The sequence below is a fragment of the Aotus nancymaae genome, unplaced genomic scaffold (assembly GCF_030222135.1).
Source record: "Aotus nancymaae isolate 86718 unplaced genomic scaffold, 86718_ANA_hifiasm-v0.15.2.pri h1tg000003l, whole genome shotgun sequence".
NCBI classification, from domain to species: domain Eukaryota; kingdom Metazoa; phylum Chordata; class Mammalia; order Primates; family Aotidae; genus Aotus; species Aotus nancymaae.
In genome coordinates, this window is record NW_026988414.1 from 58,413,732 (window position 1) to 58,433,849 (window position 20,118).

General features: G+C 39.0%; 1 protein-coding gene across 19 annotated transcripts in view; it reads left to right on the forward strand.

Annotated features, from left to right (window-relative positions):
• Positions 1-2,695: 2,695 nt before the first annotated feature.
• Positions 2,696-20,118, forward strand: part of MPDZ (multiple PDZ domain crumbs cell polarity complex component) — a 172,941-nt gene continuing 155,518 nt past the window's right edge. For 6 of the 19 annotated variants that reach the window (XM_064381589.1, XM_021675929.2, XM_021675930.2 and 3 more), the window contains exon 1: positions 2,696-2,999. The gene's annotated coding sequence lies outside the window, so the exon portion shown is untranslated. Of the gene's footprint in view, positions 3,349-20,118 lie in introns of all 19 variants that reach the window. The other 13 variants (XM_021675925.2, XM_064381611.1, XM_064381624.1 and 10 more) reach the window with 5 other exon arrangements.

Below are 20,118 nucleotides of genomic sequence, written 5' to 3' on the forward strand. Positions count from 1 at the left end.
AGGAGCCACAAATGTAAAATAATATCATATACATGGTTTATATTTGTACTTGTTCAATTATGATGAACAATAAATACTAAACCAATAATAATAATTTAAACCAATCTCAGATGTTTCCAGGACATTTTCCCTTATAAAGATCCTCTGAATATGACTCAAATTTGAGGAAAACAAATTGCTGTGGAGAATGCTTCACGGAGGATATAGGTGGAATGACCCCAGAGGCTGTATTATCATGAATAGAAAGCATTATTAACCCAGATGTATAGGGTATGTTTCAACCCATCCCAAAGAGTAGAGCACCTCTACTCTATCTGCTTTACACTTTGTAAGATTTTATTTCAACTTATTTGTTTTTAACTTTTATTTTAGGTATTTTTTTTTTAACTAGTGCAATATCCCTGGCGGATTTCTAGAAATCTTACATTTTGGATTAGAACAAGTTAAAGAGAATAGGGCAATAGCTATACGGGTTAGCTTCAAAAGGAGAAGCTGGGTGGAATTATCCCTAAACTCTGGATAATTTTATGCAAGGACTACTCTAAACAAGATGCCTTTTTGTCCTCTGATATGCTGCTGTTTAAAGAGGGCATGTGGACTTTGCTTGGCTAAAGGGGACTAGAACAATAGCACCTTTTAAACCAAGGTAAAATCCTTTGTTTTAATCTCATTTATCTACAATAAACTAGGGAATTAAATTTCTAAACCTTTACTCTAATTCAGTTTTATGGGCTCTTTCTCTGTGGTTCAACATAAAAAATGCCATTTAAAATTTTAGGACTCACGGAATTCCTTCAATAGCTAGTTATAAAATTCTTTTCCTCCTACACTACCCTGGCGGCTAACATTTCATGCATGTACTTCCTTTGTATTTGAGAATGACCAGATTTGAAAACCGACAAGTAGAAGTGCTACTCAAAGAGGAGGAGCCCTTTGGAATTTCTAAGCAAGAAGAAAATCATTTCCAAATGGGCTGCCTTGAGATGACTCTATGACAAGAACACAAAAGTTATATAGACACATTGTTCATTCTTGCAGTCATACACTCATCCTATTTCATATGAGTGCTAACCAAGTGTGAAGATTTTACTAGGCTCTGAGGATAAAAGTTTAACTTAGCCCCTGTTCTCACAGAGTTTATGGTTGAAGTGGGAAGAGATATTGCCTAAGTAATTACAAAATTAAATGCATATTTACAAAGCAGGATAAATATTATGAAGCAAAAGCACAGGGTACAATAAGAATATATTACAATGGGTTTATCCTAATTTGTGGAATCACATAGTATCTATGGCAGTTCCATTCATTGGGACACTGAACTGTGGAAGATGACCAGGCTTGAGCAGAAGTATCACGGTTGCATTTTTTTTGCAATCTAGGTTTGAGACAAGTAAACAGGAAAGTCAAATAAACACTTGAATATATAGATAAATCTGAAGGTATAAATTTAAGATTCCTTAGCTAGTAGATGATAAGCTAGAAGTGAAAATGTATTTAGAGGCAAGCGTTAAAAGGAAAAGAGGGCCCCTAACTGATTCTTAAGGAAGACCAGCATCTAAAAGTTGGGGGAGAGGAGGCAAATAAGAGTGAAGAGTGGCCTGGTGACAGAGGCAGATCTACCTGGAAACTGATACAGCTTAACATTTTGGGTTCTTCTCTTGCCTGGGAGGAACCCTAGCAATGTGTTTACATGGGCATATATTTTTCGAATATTTCAAAATAAATCCTATATATATATATATTTGTTGTTGTTGAAGCAGAGCCCCCAATTGCACAAGCTTCAGAGCCCATGCATCGGCCCTTGACTAAGAGGAAGGAGCAAAACCAATTACAGGAGCAGTGGAGTGCGGAGGTCTCTAGGAAGAGAGAGGTCAACAGCTGCAAATGTGTTTGAAAGGCCAAGGAATATGAGAAAAGAATATTTTTATTCCGAATATTAAAGGAAATTCTTTTAAATGTTCTAAATTGGACTTCTGAGTACCCTTTGGTCCTATACTCTAATATTAGAGGGATGTATTAAAAAAGGGTTTCTTATGCAGAAAAAGATTCGTGGGACTTCCAAATCGAGGATAACAGACAATCTTAAGTGGCACAAAATAGAAATGAATATCTGTTCTTTCGGGCACCATGCAACTCGAATCACTTTTTCATGTTTACTGTTTTTGCTTTTTAATTGGATCATCAGACTAAGAATGCACCCTGATGTGTGAAGTCACTTACAAAGTGAGAAGACTGCCCCCTCCTTTCTGATTAAAGCGCTTCTCACCAGCATCCTATGCCTCTTAGTAAGCAACCATGCAGAAGCCATCCACAGAGCAGTGCACATAAAGAAAATTTGAGAAACTAGAAACAGGCTATCAGTTTCCGCAGGTTGACAAAATCGGCACATAAAAATATTAGAGTGCCATTACATTTGTATTTCCGATAAACAACTAAGAACTTTTTGGTGTAAGTATGTCCCAAATATTGCATGGGATATACTTGTACTAAAATTATTCTTTTTTTATTTGAAATTCCCATTCAACAGGGCAGCCTGTATTTTATCTGACCACCTCACAAGTCCACAACCCATACCCCAGGCCGAGCGGCTCAGTGGCGAGTTTAAAACCCAGCACCGGCCCGCTCGGCCGCGCCCCCTGATTGGCCGAGGCGCGCCCGCCGCCCCGCCGATCGCAGGCGTCACCGCAGCCCCGGCAGCCTGGGCCCCGCCACCGCCTCCGCGGCAGCCCGGGTCGGCGCAAGTGCGGCGCGCGCTGGGGGAGGGGGCGCAAGGGAGCGCGAGGCTGGCGTCGGGCCGCCGGCGGCCGGGCGGGATTAAGTTTCTCAGTCACGCGTGAGTGTCTGTGCGCGTTGATCCCGAAGCTCCTCGCGGGGCCGTTACTTCAGAAGAGAAGAGAGCGAGCGTGGGCGAGGCGGGACATCCCGAGGCCCCGGCGACCCTAGCTCCCCAGCCCTCCGCCCCTTTCGCGTCCCTGCCCAGGGCGGCCGCCGCGAGCTGGGTAAGCGGCTCGTGAGCCCTGGCCGGGAGGCTGAAGCGCGCCCCCGCGTCGTGCGCGCGCGCCGGCGGGGAAGGTGCGCGGGCGCCTGGGGCTCGGCGCGCGGGGGTGGGGGTGGGGGTGCGGGTGGGGGCGGGGGCGGGGGCGGCCGCGGCCGGCGGGGCGGGGGCGCTTGCCCCACCCCGCGCGGCCCGGCGCTTAGCGGAAGCCGCTGCTCCGGCTTTTTAAAAGGATGGGGTCTAGAAGTTTCCTTTGCTACTCTCAAGTCTCCACTCCCCCACCCCCGCGATGGATAATCCTAGACCTTTCAGCCACCCTCTTCCCGTCCTTTTGCTCTCGCTGACTCTACGAGGTTTAAAACTTTTCCTTCTTCCTTGACCCGGAGGGGCACAGTCTTGGTGTCGGGGGGCGGGGGCAGCTTGGGGGCCCGGAGCGCAGACCAGGCCTCTGGGGCGCGGGAGCCTGTTGCTCTCCGCTGCCGGGGCGGCTCCCGGACGCCCCATCCGCCCTTATGCGGTGCCGGGATGTGCGGGGTGCGGTAGGGAGTGGGCAGCATTGCTCCTGGCCCTGTTTTCTCGCCTTGGAAGTGGGGGACCGGAGGCGAGCCGCTAATTGGTACCGGTGCGCCGCTCCCCACGCCTGGCGTCCGTGCCCTTTTAACCGCCGCTCCCGTGGGTGGGAGCATTTTGGGATCGTCTCTCCCTTAATAATCCCCTCACCCCCCGCGCTGATGGGCGCCTTTGTCGGCGATTTGGCAGTCCCAGGATGCCGGATGTTCCTAGGGAAGCGATGTTTGGGAGACGCTTTGTGTCTTGCGGAGTTGCGCGTTTGTCGGGTGGTGATGGTGGACATTTTTGCTTGCATTTTTTGCAGAGGCACAAAGGCCTGCCTATTATTCCCTGCAGTCACATGGAAATCCAAGCGGAGACTTCGGGGGAGGAGAAGTGGCCAGGCACCAGCGGGAGGTGGAGGCTGCTGCACAGTCACTAGGGGCGAGCGGAGGACACCCCCGGAGGCCTCTCCTCCGCGGTGGAGCTGTTGAGGTTGCTCTGCCTGGGAAGACCTCGGCAGTGGGCACTGATTGCCTTTGTGCAGTGAGGGCTGCGGTTGCAGGCTAGTATTTAGTAGGTATCAGATAGATAAGGAGACTATGACCTCACTGGCCGACAAGGAAAAATTCGCCATTTTCTTTTAATGTCGTAGAGGAGGAATCTGATAAGTGACCAGACTCTGCCTCTTCCTGCATTGTGGATAGTTTGATGTAAATATCCCCTTCGTGTTTCCGTAGAAGTTACTCGTTTAAGTTACTTTTTATAGAATAAATAACACTTTATTCAGAAACTAACAAGGAGGAGGTGATGGTTTCGGACTTGGGAGTTTTACATGTTGAATGTGGGTATAAGTGATTACAATGAACTTCTTGTAATGTTGGAACCATCTAAATTTGTACAATGTACGCCTTAGCACCTGATATAATTTTAGCAAACAATAGTGTTAGAAAACCCAGCAAAACTTGACTGGGCACAGTGTCTCACGTCTGTAATCCCAGCACTTTGGGAGACAGAGGCAGGTGGATCACGTGAGGTCAGGAGTTCAAGACCAGCCTGGCCAACATGGTGAAACCCGGTCTGTACTAAAAACTACAAAAATTAGTAAGGTGTGATGGTGGTAGTCCCAGCTACTAGGGAGGCTCAGGCAGGAGAATCGCTTGAAGCCGGGAGGTGGAGGTTGCAGTGAGCTGAGATCACGCCACTGCACTCCATCCTGGGCGACAGGGCAAGACTCTGACTCGAAAAATAAATAAGTAAATAAATAAAACGTAAAAATAAAAACCTAGCAAAACTTGAAGTTCTTTGGCTTGATCTTCAAATACAATACCGTGCTTTGGATGGATGCACTTGTGCGCTTGTGTGCAACCTAGGCAAAACTAGTTTTGGGTGCCCGTTGACTCTCCATTTCTCTTCCCTATCTCATTTGCTAAAACAAACTGATAAAGGTTGTTCTCAGCATATTACCAATAGATTATGGTCTACCTTATTTCTTACATATGTTCCTTTTCTTTCCTTTGATCCTTTCTGTATTTATTCTTTTCACTTACCTTCTCTAGTTCTGGTTTTCTGTGTCCCTTTACCACACTCCTTTTTATTTTCTAGGCCTGATGGTTATGGCTTGGGAATGGAGGAATGTGTAGTCAGTTTTTAGTGTGCTTCTAAGTCCTATCACCTAGACCCTCGTGGGCCCTTAAAGATGTCTTTCCCTTTCAAGATGTCTTTAAATGCACCTATCTGTGAGGAATAGAGGCTGTTCCTCAGAGTTTACTGTCTCTGCAAGTTGAAGGTATTCAGAGAGGAGATTCTTTGAAATCTTTGAAATGTAACTTTACATGGATTTAGGCCTACTTGGGCACTTTTAGTTGTTAACTGCTAGAGTGGAGAGATTTTGCTTGACAAATGACAAGGAAGTAAATCCATTGTCTAGAATTGAGATTAAGGGATTTAAAAGCTGAAGAAAACAATGAATTGCCTGGAAGGTCACTATCCTAAGTTAGAGAAAGATTATTTTCTCCAGATTACATCCCACTCTGACATCATAGTCTTGTCTCTCTCAGGTTAAGTTGCAGGTTGGCTACATTTTGTATATCTAGAAAGCGTACATAGTACTCTGTGAATTTCTTGAACTATATTGAGGAAAGTTGGACTGGAAGTGTCCCCAAACGTGGTAGAGCAAATAGCACATCTGCTAGAGAAAGATCCTATACTTTAAAGTGAAGAAGCAGACAATTTCCTGGTGAATTTAGGACTGCTTGATGGTGCATATGAGTGATGATGTGTGTCCCAAACAGTTATATGTGCTTTTAAAAATAGATATTTGGCCTAAAGTACGATTTCATACATTAACGTTACATAATCAGCCCCGTAACAATAAAGGTTTCTAAGGATTCTAGGAAAGTAGGCAAGTATAGGGATTACTTGCCCTCATCATTGAGGTTAGTAAATAAGAAACAGAAGGGGCCTTGGTCTTGAGTAAAGAGGGTGGAAATGAAAGTTTTTTGGTATGAAGTGGAGCTTAAGTCAGTGGTTTTGCCTTGAAAATGGACACGGTGTATGGAAGAGGTTGGGATGTGAGTAGGCAGTGGGTACGGGAGACGATATTCAATTTATTTCTGGAGTGGAATAGAGGGTTTGTGCCTAGGAGAAAAGTCTGGATGGGGAAGAGCATTTAATGGAGAGCAATGAAGTGTGGGCAGAATTATTTCTTGTGAAGTTTCCACTTTCCAATCACCCGTTTCTCATTTTCTTCTGAGACCTTACCAGAAACACCTTTTAATGTCTGTATTTCTAACTGTAACCTCTTCAGTGCAATCTGGGCTTTTTCTAACATACATTCTAAAACGTTTGTAGCCATTACCTATTACCCAGTTCCAAAGCCAATTCCATATTTTTGGTGTTGGGTACCCATTTCTTGGTATCAAAATCTGTATTTGATAGGGCTGCTCTAACAAAATACCACAGGATAGGGTGACTGAAACCACAGGAATTTATTTCCTTACAGTTCTAGAGGCTGGAAGTCTAAAATCAGAATGTTGGTGGGATTGGTTTCTACTGAGCCTCTCTCTTTGGCTTGTACGTGGCTGAGTTCTCCCTGTTTCTTCACATGCCCCCCCAACCCCTGTGTATGTCTATGGCCCATTTTCTTCTTATAAGGGAACCAGTCATACTGGGTTAGGGCCCACACCCAGTGACTTCATTTAACCCTCATCTCCAAATACAGTTACATTCTAAGGTACAGGGAATTAGGATTTCCTTGAATTTTTAGGAGACACAATTTAGCCCATAACAAGGTTCTCAAAGAGACCTGGGCTGTAAACTGGTGAGACCCTGAGGCAGTGAGATTATATTGGAGGCTATTGCATAGTTTAAGCATTACTGGGGTAATTTGATGTTTGGCAAGAAAGGGAAACTGCTCTTTGAGGACGAAGGTATTTTATCTTCAGCCTAAGGCCACTTATTTTCTTCCTCTGGATGTTCATTGGGAAATTGTGCCTCTCATGGCCCTTCCTTTTTGTGGATAGAGCATTAATTTTCTTTTTAAGTGTTTTATAAAAACATTCATTTTTCTTAAAATATTTCTTTTAATAGCTCTCAAAAATAGTGAAGTGTTCAATGTGGTAGAGCTGACACATTGTGTTATAAATATCTCAGTGGTTTTTGAGTCTGATTAAAACAACAAAATTTATTCTTTAACTTCCATTGATCTAAAAACTGTCTCTCTTATACATGTTTTGTGGGTTAATATTTGACATAATCTTTTTTCCTTCAGAAATGTTTCCCCCTTTTGTGAAAATATGATTAATAAAATTTATGTCACATAAATAAAATAAAAACTTTTTTTTTTTTAGGTGTTGCAATTATATTTGTTGAGTTAATGAAATGTTAGAGTCATTCTTCCAAATCTGGTCAGCTAAGTTTTAAAAAAAAGATAAAAAGAGACAAATTCTTGCTTTTTTTCTTCTGGCTTGTCTGCCTGTGGTGGTTAAATTTTTTTGGTTTAGGGAATTTTTTGTCCATCCTTAGTTTTATTCATGTCTTCAAAAGCAACATTTATTGTTCCTTTCTTGTAAACCACTCTACCTCCATATCCAAGGTGCTATAAATAAGTACATGAGGGGAAATTGAAAAATGAAACAATTATTAGGAAAAAAAGTAATATCCACTGCAAAAAAAGTAAGGAAAAACTGAATGTTGCTTATGTTTTAAAATTATTTTGATAATAAAATACATAAGGTAATTTTTAAAAATATGGAAAACATAGACAAATGAAAAGAAGACAGAAAACTTACCTATAATTATATAACCCAGAAAACACTCCCACAAGAAAATCCCCAAAACACATATTTTGAAAATGAAGATACTTAAATTATTTTGATGTAACAAATGAATAGGTAGAGTTGTTGATCAATAGATTTCACCAGTTATCTCAGGGAGCATAATCTGATCTGAGATCATTAAACGTTCATGTAATTTGAGTTGACACTAATAGCATTTGTTTGAACCAGGATTTCAGGTCTTTTGAGGAGGTATAATACAGTTCACTACCACATGGCATATAAGACACCAGTGAAAAATGTATTTTTTAAAATTTTGATCTCTGCTTACAATTAAGTGTTAATAGGCATATTGTTAATTTCAAATAACTTTATATTATGTACTCAGGTGGCCCCATAGAATACCTTGCTTCAGGGAGCTCGCATAGGAAATGGTCATGAGAAGCTATCCTCCTGTGTTCATAAGATATCACTAACCTGGCCGGGTGCGGTGGCTCATGCCTGTAATCTCAGCGCTTTGGGAGGCTGAGGTGGGTGGATCACGAGGTCAGGAGATCAAGACCATTCTGGCCAACATGGTGAAACCCTGTCTTTACTAAAAATACAAAAATTAGCTGGGGGTGGTGGTGCATGCTTGTAATCCCAGCTACTCAGGAGGCTGAGGCAGGAGAATCGCTTGAATCCAGGAGGTGGAGGTCAGCCGAGATTGTGCCATTGCACTCCAGCCTGGGCGACAGAGTGAGACTCTGTCTTAAAAAAAAAAAAAAAAAAAAGAAAAGATGTTACTAACCTAACAAAACCATGATGATAGAGTCATAAGATTAATGATTATTCTACAATTAAAAAAGTCCTCTGATATATTTCAGATATATCTAGTTTCTCTTATACCTTGCTAGGCGCCTGTTTTAGTTCCTTTGGGCTGCTATAACAAAATATCACAGACTGGGTCATTTATGAACAAAAATTTGTTTCTCATCGTTTTTGAGGCTGGGAAGTCCCAGATCAAGGCACTGGCAGATTCTGTGAATGGTGAGGGCCTCATAGATGGTGCCCTCTTGCTGTGTCTTCACATGGTGGAAGGGACAAGGCTCTTCTCTGGTACCTCTTTTATAAGGGCACTAATCCCCTTCATTAGGACTATGCCCTTGTGATCTAATCACCCCCCAAAGGCCCCACCTTCTGATACTATTACTTTGGGGATTAGGATTTCATCATATGAATTTGCAGGGGCATAAACATTCAGACCATAGTAGCCCCCTTAATAGGTTCTGCTTTGTCTAAGGCATTGCTAGATAAAGTTCATAAAGCTTATGTATTTCTTCCAGGGCTTTTCACTCCCTACAAGTCTCCCATGGTATTGCGTTTTCATAAGTCAGGCCTGAATCCAGCTCTGGACTGCATTTGTTTTCTACTTTAGGACTATAGGGGCCTCATTGATATTATTCAGTGGAGTGTTGTTTGACCCTTCCACTCCTTTCCCATCACATTCACAGTTTTCTGGGATAGGAAATGTAGTTACTTTATGCTGTTTTAGAAAACTATAGCATTGGAATGGCTCTTCATTCTGAGATAATTTGTTGAATATATATCAGGTTAGACTAAGTCACAAAGTATTAGCTCTGTTTTGTGGCAGAAGTAGGAAAACAAGAAAAAACAGCCCTGGGGTCTGGATTATTGCTCCCTAGCTAGCTTCATTAAGATGTTCAGTGAACATCTTCCATATTGCTCTTAATTGCCTTAATATCCCCAAATACTTTTCTATTCTGTGCATCCCTTTATCTTTGCTTCTTTTATCTCTTGCTGTGAGAGTACAAAATTGCTGACATTTTCAATGTATTTAATCTGTTGGATGCTGAAGTCAAGACATTCAGCCCCTTTCCTTTTCTCAAGGAGGTGGGAGGAACTGTTTAACTGTTTTATTATAGTATAAGTTATAATTGACATACAATAAACTGCCCATATTGAAAGTGTACAATTTGTTGAATTTTGGCTGACGTGAAGTGATTCCCCCACAATTAAGATAGTGAACATATGCATCGCCTCCGAAAGTTTCCTCATCCCCCTTGGTAATCCTTTCCCCACCTCAAGTAAGCTACTCATCTGCTTTACATCACTGTAGATTATTTTGCATTTTCCAGAGCTTTAAATAAATGGAATCATACAGTATGTTCTTTTTTGTCTGACTTCACTATAATTATTTTGAGATTCATCCACATTACCTGTATTCATAGTTTAGTACTGCTTATTGCTGAGTAGTAGTCATTGCATGGATATGCCATTAAAGAGTTTTTTTTTTTGTTGTTGTTGTTTTTAAGAGTCAAGAGTCTTGCTCTGTCACCCAGGCTGGAATGCAATGGCATGATCTCGGCTCACTGCAATGATCGACTCTTGGGTTCAAGCAATTCTTCTGCCTCAGCCTTCCAAGTAACTGGGATTACAGGCACCTGCCACCATGCCTAGATAATTTTTGTATTTTTAGTAGAGATGGGATTTCACCATTTTGACCAGGCTGGTCTCGAACTTCTGACCTCGTGATCCCCCTGGCCCTCTCCTCCACCTCCCAAAGTGCTGGGATTACAGGCCTGAGCCACCACGCCCAATAAAGAGTTTTTAAGTTGCTTAGAACTCTCCTGTACTTTGTCCATTGTCTTACGGTATATATTTATTCTTGGTTTTGTGAGGGAGGAAAAACTTTACTTTCTGAGGTTTATTGGTGAGGCCTGAGAATTAAAACTAACAAAAGACAGATTAACATTTAATTGATGTTTTTAATTTCACATGCATGGGGGCTACACAGAAAAGAACCCAAAGAGGAGAAGAGATTTGGGGTTTTTGCACTATTTTCACCATAAAAGTTCTCAGAGTTAAGGAAGAGATACTCATCTATACAAATGGAAACTTACATCGCATTTACAAAGGGAATTTTATGTTCTACTTTTACATAGAAAGGGCGAGGGCAGAGAGTGCTCCTGTCTTCCATTTCTTATTTGTCTTCAGCTCAAAGTAATCCTGATGCCAAAGTAGCATATTTTTGAGTGGCATATTCTGATCTCCTTTGGATTCAACTGTGTGTGTGCAACTTTTGTATTTGACAGTGTTTCTTAGTCTTTCTAAATTCATGCCCCATTTCGATACACATAACAGAAAATTTAAATGCTCTTATGCAAATGTTACTTGGTGCTTCAAAATATGTAAGTCAGTAGTTTAAAAAATACTGGTAATTGTAAAAAAAAAAAGATTTAAAAATATTTAATTTTTAGACAACAAATGGGAAAGTTGGCCAAGAAAAAAAATATATATTTAATTTTGAAAGAGGAGATATTAAGAAAAAAGTCAGGTGAATATTGAGGCTTTCCATAAGCTTTTGTATCTCACCTTATGAAGAGTTTAAGCACAGCACAGTCAGTTTCAGTATTGAACCCAATGCTTTATTTTCAGACTGCTTGCTAAATATTCCTAAACCACTTGCATATTTTTAGTTCTTACCATTTTCGAAGATTTATCTGTAACTCCTATGACAAGTTTATATGATAATCATATAGTGAATTGGATAATAAAGGAGTAATTTGGTTTTGAAATTATTCAAATAATTGCCATTTTGTATATGTTACAATTCAGATCATCAAACACACCAAGAGTTGGAGAGGGGAAGATCTGTATCATTCTAGATCAGCTCTGGCTGTTGGAAGTATTGTGAGCTACATACGTAATTTTAAGTTGTCTGTAGCCACAGTAAAGAAAAAAACAGAAGTAGTTGAAATTAATTTTAATAATATATTTAACCCAGTTTCTTCAAATTATTTCAACATATAATCAGTACAAATATTATTGAGATATTTTACTCTCTTAAAGAAAAGGTGTCCAAAGTCTGCTGTGCCTTTTACACTTACTGTGCATTGCCTTTAAAACTAGCCAAGGTGTAAGTGCCCAGTAGTGGCTTGTTTCAGTGTGGCTCCTGGCTACCATATTGGTCAAAATAGCTTTAACTCATGCAGCTAAGCTATAAGGTCAGATGAAATCAAGAAGCAAGATGTCTCATTCTGTTATGAAAACCTGTTACGTTGGCTGGAACAACTCAGCCTTTTTTGGATCATTTTTAATGTTTATATATTGTTTCTAGCTTCTGATCACTTAATTGAAGAGATTAAACAACATTTAAAGCAGATGTCCTGTTTGGATTATTACGAAAGTAATAGTTGGTTTATGCTCTTAATATTAACGTCTCGTCCTTTGAGTGCCAAAGTAAAAAACAGTTAATGGCGGCAGTTAAATAGTAGATGAGTTAATTAAGAAGCAAAGAGACATGTTCATTGAAAGAATAAGACCTTTTAAAATGTTTTCACAAAGAAAATACCACTTGTCAAGATGACCCCAGTGAATCCTATAGAATTACATGTAGTAACTAAATAGTGTAGCTTATTACATTATCTTCGAATTAGTAATTAGGGGATTGAATTGTTCCATGGTTATTTATCTCATATGGCTAAGGTACGTGTTCAGATAGGTTCATAATAACTTGGATTTCTTAATGCAGTTTTCCCTTATCTGAACTACCTGCAATGTTGCCAGCAAGATGTAAATTGTCATTTCTTGTTGAATTTTCTCAGTATATTAGCAGTGTAGACTACCAATGACTGACACGCTTATCAGCAGATTTAGACAGTAACATCTCTTTGCTGGCAGAGGACTACAGGGTTCTCTCTAGGAATTCTTTGGTATAGATTATGAAAAATACTTTTTTTTATTGTAAACAAATTTTGTTTTTTTCTTGGGTGTATGCATGCTCAAGTAACAGAAGAACCAAAGGTACATTTGTTTCGGTTTAGGTATGGAGCTGAATAAGAAAGGATAATGGCAAATTTTATTTTTTAAGATACATGCTTGTCTATATATGTACACTATTTCATCTTGGAGCTTGCAGGAATGTTATTGATTCTACTACGATTTTTAGTTTATCTCACAGCCATTATTTCTGGTGCTGGGGATATAGCCCCGAGAGAAAAAGAAAACAGCAGGAACACAAAACTTCCTACCTTCATGAAATTAAAATTCTATTATTTCCTTTTTCCTAGAGGCATTTCAAACTCAGTATGTCCAAAAGGATTATAACCATATTTTTCTTTCTTCTAAAACCATATTATCTTTCTGGTGATGTTCTTTCAGCCAAATGATGTCCTTACAGTTGTAGTTTCCTAAATTAAAATCATGGGGAGAGTTAACCTCTGTTTCTGTCACTCATTCACTCCTTCTGGCCCCAAAAGTCTCCTAGTGATCTCTGAGTCCTTTTGATTGCTTCTAATGAGTGAGTCTGTATCTTTTCTCTTTTTTCTTGCCTTTGCCTTCGTCTAGGCTCTCATTATTTTTGATTAGGTTGTCTTAACAGCTTAACATCTGATTGTATTACCATTAGTTCTTTTCCCTTGTTGGTGAAATATTTACCCTATTGTCAGAATTGTTTTATCAGAAAATAAATTTTAGTAATCCCCGTACCCTCCAAACTCCCTCCCCAGTGTCCCTTCATGGTCCAGCGTGCCTGTAGGGCACAGCCCCAATGAGGCCATGAAAACATTACTTTCCTAGCTCCCGTCATTCTGGACCCAAGTACTGCAGCCTCATTGTCATCAAGTTCTCTGGGCTCTGGTTTTGTTGCCTTAGGAGATGTCCTTTCCTTAGTAAGAAATGCCTTTCCCTTTACCACTCTCCTTCTCACTCTTCTAATCTGCTCATACTTCAAGGTGATTCATGTGTCATATCTCTTCCAAATTCTTTCTGACTCATGTCCACAGTGTTGGATTCCTCTGTACTCAGAACTTTACCTATCACGTTGCCCTGTAATTACACACTGTTTTCCAGTAAATCGAGAGCTCAGAAGTTAGATATTTTTCCTTATTCTTCTTTTGTCATGTGCTTCAGTGACAGAGGTGGATAAAGACATGGGGGTCTGAAGTACATGGAAATTGGTACGTTCTCTTAAAAATAATAGAAAATTATAAATATAAAATTAGATATGAAAAAACATTTATTTGAATGAGATTTGAAGGATCCTATGCAAGTACTTTCATGCTAAATCTTCCTATATGCATGTCTAATCTATGCACATGGCTAGAAATATGTAAGTGCTCACTTAATACTTGATGAATTGATATATTTTTTGGGGGGATGTATTATATGTATCATCTGTATATCTAGATCTATATAATTTTATTTTTTTGCTGTTTTTTTTTAAAAAAATTAGGAAACATGATCAATTAGCCATTCAGATGCTAACACTGTTGTTAATGTCTAATGCTTCCATACTTCTTCCCATTTCTACTTTTGAATACCTTATATTACAGGATTCTGACAACTGAGTCACAAGGAAAGTGACTCAGACTTAATGACTCTGTGTTTTGCTACTTGGTGAGTGAAGGAAAAGTGAGCTGAAGTTCTTCCTTTGAGATCAGATTTCACTTTGGTGGGAGAAATGACTCAGTTCTTCCTGTGCATCTGTAATCTCAGTCAACACCACTTGGCTCTATATTCTATTAGCCTGCTGAATGCTAAGGAATTTTCTGTGGGTTTTCCAAATAATCTCAGTGCCATTCCATCTTTTCATCCCTTCTCCCTTTCAGCTTCCTCACTTCATTATTACATCTTCCTTTCCTCCCCTGTTATTTATGTCTTGCCATACATCAAACATATTCTCCTTCATAGATCTTTTCTCATAGATACATTGATACTTCATTTATTTATTTTTTGAGACAGAGTCTTGCTCTGTTGCCAGGCGCCAGGCTGGAGTGCAGTGGTACGATCTCGGCTCACTGCAATCTCCACCTCCCGGGTTCAAGCAATTCTCCTGCCTCAGCCTCCTGGGTGGCTGGGACTATAGGCGCACGCCACCATGCCTGGCTAATTTTTTTAAATTTTTAGTAGAGACGGGGTTTCACCGTGTTGGCCAGGATGGTCTCAATCTCTTGACCTCATGATCTGCCCGCCTCGGCCTCCCAAAGTGCTAGGATTACACATGCTTGAGCCACCGCGCCTGTCCAGATTGATACTTTTAAGTGTCATTACTTTAAATAATTTTAATTTTGGAGTTTGCAATTTTCAAATTCATTTCTACTTCTTTGAAGTACTGTGGGGTGTGTTTTTGGGATCCTCAATAGTGTAAAAAGAGCACATAATTTTCAGCAATGGAAAAGAAGATATCATAAAGCTGTGTACTTTACTGCATATAAGACAGCTCTATTACTTAAAAGCTTCTTGAATGTAGGAGGAAACTATCTTTCTGAACCTCAATTTTCTTATCTAAAGATGAGGGTGTGAAGTATGGAGCTATTGGTAGGATTAAAGGAAATGCATATTTGTAAAGCACATAGGTTTTGTTTAAGAAAACAGGGATATATGAAAGCTATTATAAAAGAATGGTTTATTTCAAAGAGTAAAACTGATGCCAGTTTCATTACCTAAAAAATTTACTTATGTAGCCTATTTTATATTCTGGGAAAGTCATTATTATAACAGATGCAATAGCAATCAATTATTATGCAATTTTATTGTTAGTTGTTACTGAATAGCACTTTTAAGAACCCCAAATAACAGATTGTTGCTTTAAATTGTGTTTTGCAACCAAGCCTACATTTTAGACATTCCAGTGATAAATATGTATTTGGAAAGTTTTGCCTCTTGAAGTATTTGGTGGTGGGTATGTGCCTGAGGAATAAAGTTGCCTTTTTACATCAGCAAAATGATATGGAAAGTTAGTTTGTTGCTTAGGGACTCTGGTCAGGGTAGACCCCCCTCTGATTAAGGCTTTTAAGCCTTTGTCCTTGGTAATTCTTTCTTCATTCTTCTCTTTCTCTGCCCCCAAATCCTTGAGTAGCTGAATGAGATTACTTTTGCATGAAACTATTCAGATAATTATTGATGTTTCATTATATAGACTTTTCAGTACCCCACATAATAATGGCTGTAGAAATATGATTGATTGCTTAATAAAAGATCTGAGTTGGGGAACATTGGAAGTTATTGTAGTAATCTGTTTGACCCTCTACTAAATCCATAAAATGTGGTCTTAACAAGTTATGTGTTTGGAAAGAGTAAAAGCTCATAAAATTTTCTTACATCTTTAAATCATTTGATAATTGAAAAAAAGAAGTGTTGATTTCTTCTGTCTGCTGAATTTAAGGGTTCTGAATTGCTAAATACTCCGCACAAAGTACTGCAAAGAATAGGTCGAGAGGGACAGAGAGTGTGATTGTTCACAAGCCCTTCTCAGTACATGCATCTGTGGTACTTCTCTGTGCAGAGTTGGAACTAAACCAACATGAGTCAGATGGCCAGTTACCACAAACACAGTTCAGGAGAGAAAAACAGCCACCTTAAATATTATTCCAAAATGCTGTTTTCTTCCCAGAGGACTTCCTATGAGAAATTTGAGCCTGCCCTTTCCTGAGTCAAGTTTGTAAACTTGGTTTCTATCCACATTCAGCAAAGGGAAATCATGCAAGCCACTGACTGAATTTAGGAGGCGCTGATGGATGGGGAAGGATAAAAATATGTAATTATGTATAGTACTTATAGCTCAGTGATACATAAGTAGTTTATATAATATACAACACTCTTCATAATTTTTGTGGAAAAAATTCCAGAATGGGAGAAGTCATTTGGAACAATAATAGAGAAATTGTGGAAGTAGAGTTATTTTAAGACTTGGGAAAGTCCTAGAAAATCTTGGGATAATAATAGAAACCTGAATTTTGATGGGGAGATAAGTTGAAGCAGCATGGTTGTAATATTCTGGTCTTCCCTCCTACCTTCTAATTCGACAGTTGTGTCTGTATTGTAAATATTGTCTCCATCCTTTAACACTTTCCCCTGAAGAGTCACTCAGTCACAACTGACAAGCCACCTGTTGTTCTGCCCTAGTGTCATCAAGATCTCACAAACTCAGTGAAAATCCTGTTCCTGAGAGGGCAGCTGAGTAATGACAGTCTTGTTTTGTACTGTTACCTCTGACTGCAGTTGATAGGTTTTAGCAGAGACCAGCTGCTGACTGTATTTCTGGGTCCCATGGGTACACTTTGAGTACCCAGTGCTTTTTATAAACACCAGGACACAGTCAACCTGCGCTCATTGAATTGTCTCATTGCAGGCAGGCAAAAGGGCAGGAGGTAAGAGCCTGAAGTAATTTCCCCGGAGAATTTGTTGCCAGTGTAGGAACTGCACTGAAGAATTCTGTGGCACCAAATTAATTCCTCCACATGTTTTAGGTTTCCCCCAAGAAAATAATGTGGCCGCAGTCAGTGCTTTATAGGCAGCTAGCTGCCTCTGGAGCTTGGCATTGACACTTTGTTGTGTTTACCTGCAAGGGCAGCTCTTGGAAGAATCCCCCTGCCTGTTTCTTTGCAAGAAATATGCCTGGCATGTTGTGTCTTGGCACTTAACACTGAAAATGTGGCAAAAACAGGGGCAAACTGCCCAACAACCTAAATTCCTTTGAGTTTAACTAAGGAGTGAGAGAACACAAGAGGCCAAATCTTAATTCTCAGAAGATCTTAAATCTTTCCTCTCCAGCACCATGTTTGGTGTGAGTTAACAGTTTGAGGGGAGGGTCCCCTGTCCAATAGAGATAAATGATGAAGAGATCATTATGAATGGGAGGTATGTAAAAATGGATCTTCGGAGAGAAGGTGTTGGAATCTGTAGTTCTCTAATGTGTATTTTGGACTTTTGAAAAAAAATTATGGGTGAGGGTTAATGGGGAAGGAAATAAATATATGCAATGGCCTATAAACAGAACTGATTGGTCTAGTATATTTTTAAAAAAGGAAAGTCAGCCTTTCAGATTGTTGAGTTATAGCAGCAGTCCAGGGTTCTGATCCCAGACACACCATTGATTTGTTATGTAATCAGACTTCAGTGAGCTTTAGCTTCTCTGTGACCTATGTGTTTTTTGAGGCCCTTTTCAACTCTAAAATTAACTTTATAGTTGAGCGTAAGCAGTAAATAAGGCTATTTAACTCAAAGTATCACAAAATGTAAATATATAATTCTGGAAGTGGATATGAATCTGGTAATATTCTTTATAAAACTTGCATCTATGTGTTTTAGGGAATCTGCAGTTAAGGTAAGAACATATATACTATTTGAAAGAGCATTTGCGTCAGACCAACAATCTTAAAAATAACTTTCAAAAGCAACTTTCAAAAGTCAAAGGAAATTTAATGAACATGTTTGTTGGTATAAATGCATTTGTTATATAAGAATACCCATAAGTAATAAAAATAATTCAATTTCCATATTATATATATTTTCATTTTCAGTAGACTTCACTCCCTCCATTAGAAAATTCATGGGAAAAGGAATGATACTATACTATCACCGAACTTTCTTAGAATATGTGGATTCTTGGTCAGTGTAGTGATTTTGATTTGTGTATGTTTATATAACTATGGATTAATATGCCTCTTTTCCATATTTTAGTATTAGCATATGTATATTGTATGACTGTTCATTATATTGATTGTCATTTGAAAATTCATGGAAGATAAATAAGTTTTATTTAAACTGAAACAGGTGTATATTTATGTACTCTCTTGGGATCCACCATAGTTCACAAAGGTGGGATTCTTGGTTTGAACTATACATATGCTCAAAAATAGAACAGCAATAGTTGTTCATCACTTCCTGCCCTCCTGCTCTCTCGTGAGAAGTTGCCTAATCCAGGACTATAAGCATCTGCTTCTAAAGCTTGTATCTCAAACAGCTTGGTAAAATTAGAAGCACAGTAACCACCAGAAAATGAGAATAAAGCTTTGTTTTTAATAGCAAATGAAAATGATTCCTTATACTACATTTTGAAGAAATGTTTTCATAATATTTCCTTTAGTTTTGCTGGAATTAAGTAGTCCAGCTGAATAAACTATTGTTCTGGGAGGATTTACCAATGGTAACTTTTTTTTCCAAATAACTTAGTATTGTAGTTTTAGGTGAAAATTTTTTTTTTTTTTTTTGCCAAACAAGTGTGGTAAAGAGGATTTGAAAAATATTGCACATCGTAAAGAAGGGACTAGTCATCTCTAGTCCTAGCCCCCAAAACTAGATATTATTAACATTTTCACATATTGGCTACCTTAGTTTTGTAATAGTTATTATGAAAAATTTCAAATGTACATAACAGCAGTGAATTCTTATATATCCATTATTCTCTTTTAGCAACTACTAGTTCCTGGTCAGTCTTATTTCTTCTCTAGTCTCAGCCATTTCCCTTGTCCCTTCCCTGGAAGTTTTTGAAGCAAATTGTGGACATTATATTATTTTATGCATAAATATTTCAACCCAATTGCTTTTTACATGCGTAATTTAAAACCATTGTAAAAATAATTTCCTTAAAAAAAATAGAGAAAGCTAAATTTCCCCTTTAACTCCCCCATGTGAGGCTACTACTTCATCCATCCACTCCTAACTACTGTTATTTCAGAATGTGTCCTTTTAATTCATTGTTGAAAATACTGAAAGTATATATATGCATATTTTTATGTGGCATATACTATTTTTTATATCTTAAAAATATAAATAAACTACTTATTCTTTAAATCTCCATTTCATTATTGAGATTTGGACTCTGAGTCTGTTTTTTGAAAAATAAATCTAACCCATTTGTGTTTATTGTGAATATGGATATCTGGATTTATTTCATCGCCCTTGTTTTGTGTTTTTTGTTTACTATGCTTTTTCTTTTTCTCCCCCATTTCTAACCTCTTTTAGATTGCTCATCTTTTTTCCTCTTGGTGTATATATTGTTTAGAATCTATTTCTGTTTTTTTTTTAGTAGTATCCTAAAATTTTAACATGCATGTTTGGCTAAATTTTTCTAGTAGAATTTGAAGAAAGAACCTTTCCATCCTCCTATGAATGGAATTCTTTATTATTATTATTATTATTATTATTTTTTTTTTGAGAAGGTCTTTCTCTGTCACCCAGGCTGGAGTGCAGTGGTGCAATCACATGTCACTGCAGCCTCTACCACCTGGGCTCAGGTGATCCTCCCACCTCAGCCTCCTGATTAGCAGGGACTATAGGTGTGTACCAACGCTCCTGACTAATTTTTAAATTTTTTTAGAGATGGGGTTTTGTTATGTTGCTCAGGCTGGTCTCAAACTCCTGGGCTCAAATGATCCACCAGTCTTGGCCTCTCAGAGTGCTGGGATTACAGGCATGAGCCACCATGCCTGGCCTCACTGGAATTTTTTGGTCAGAAATATTTTTACTATTTATAAATGTTGTTCACAGTTACTATGGTTTCATTTATGTAAT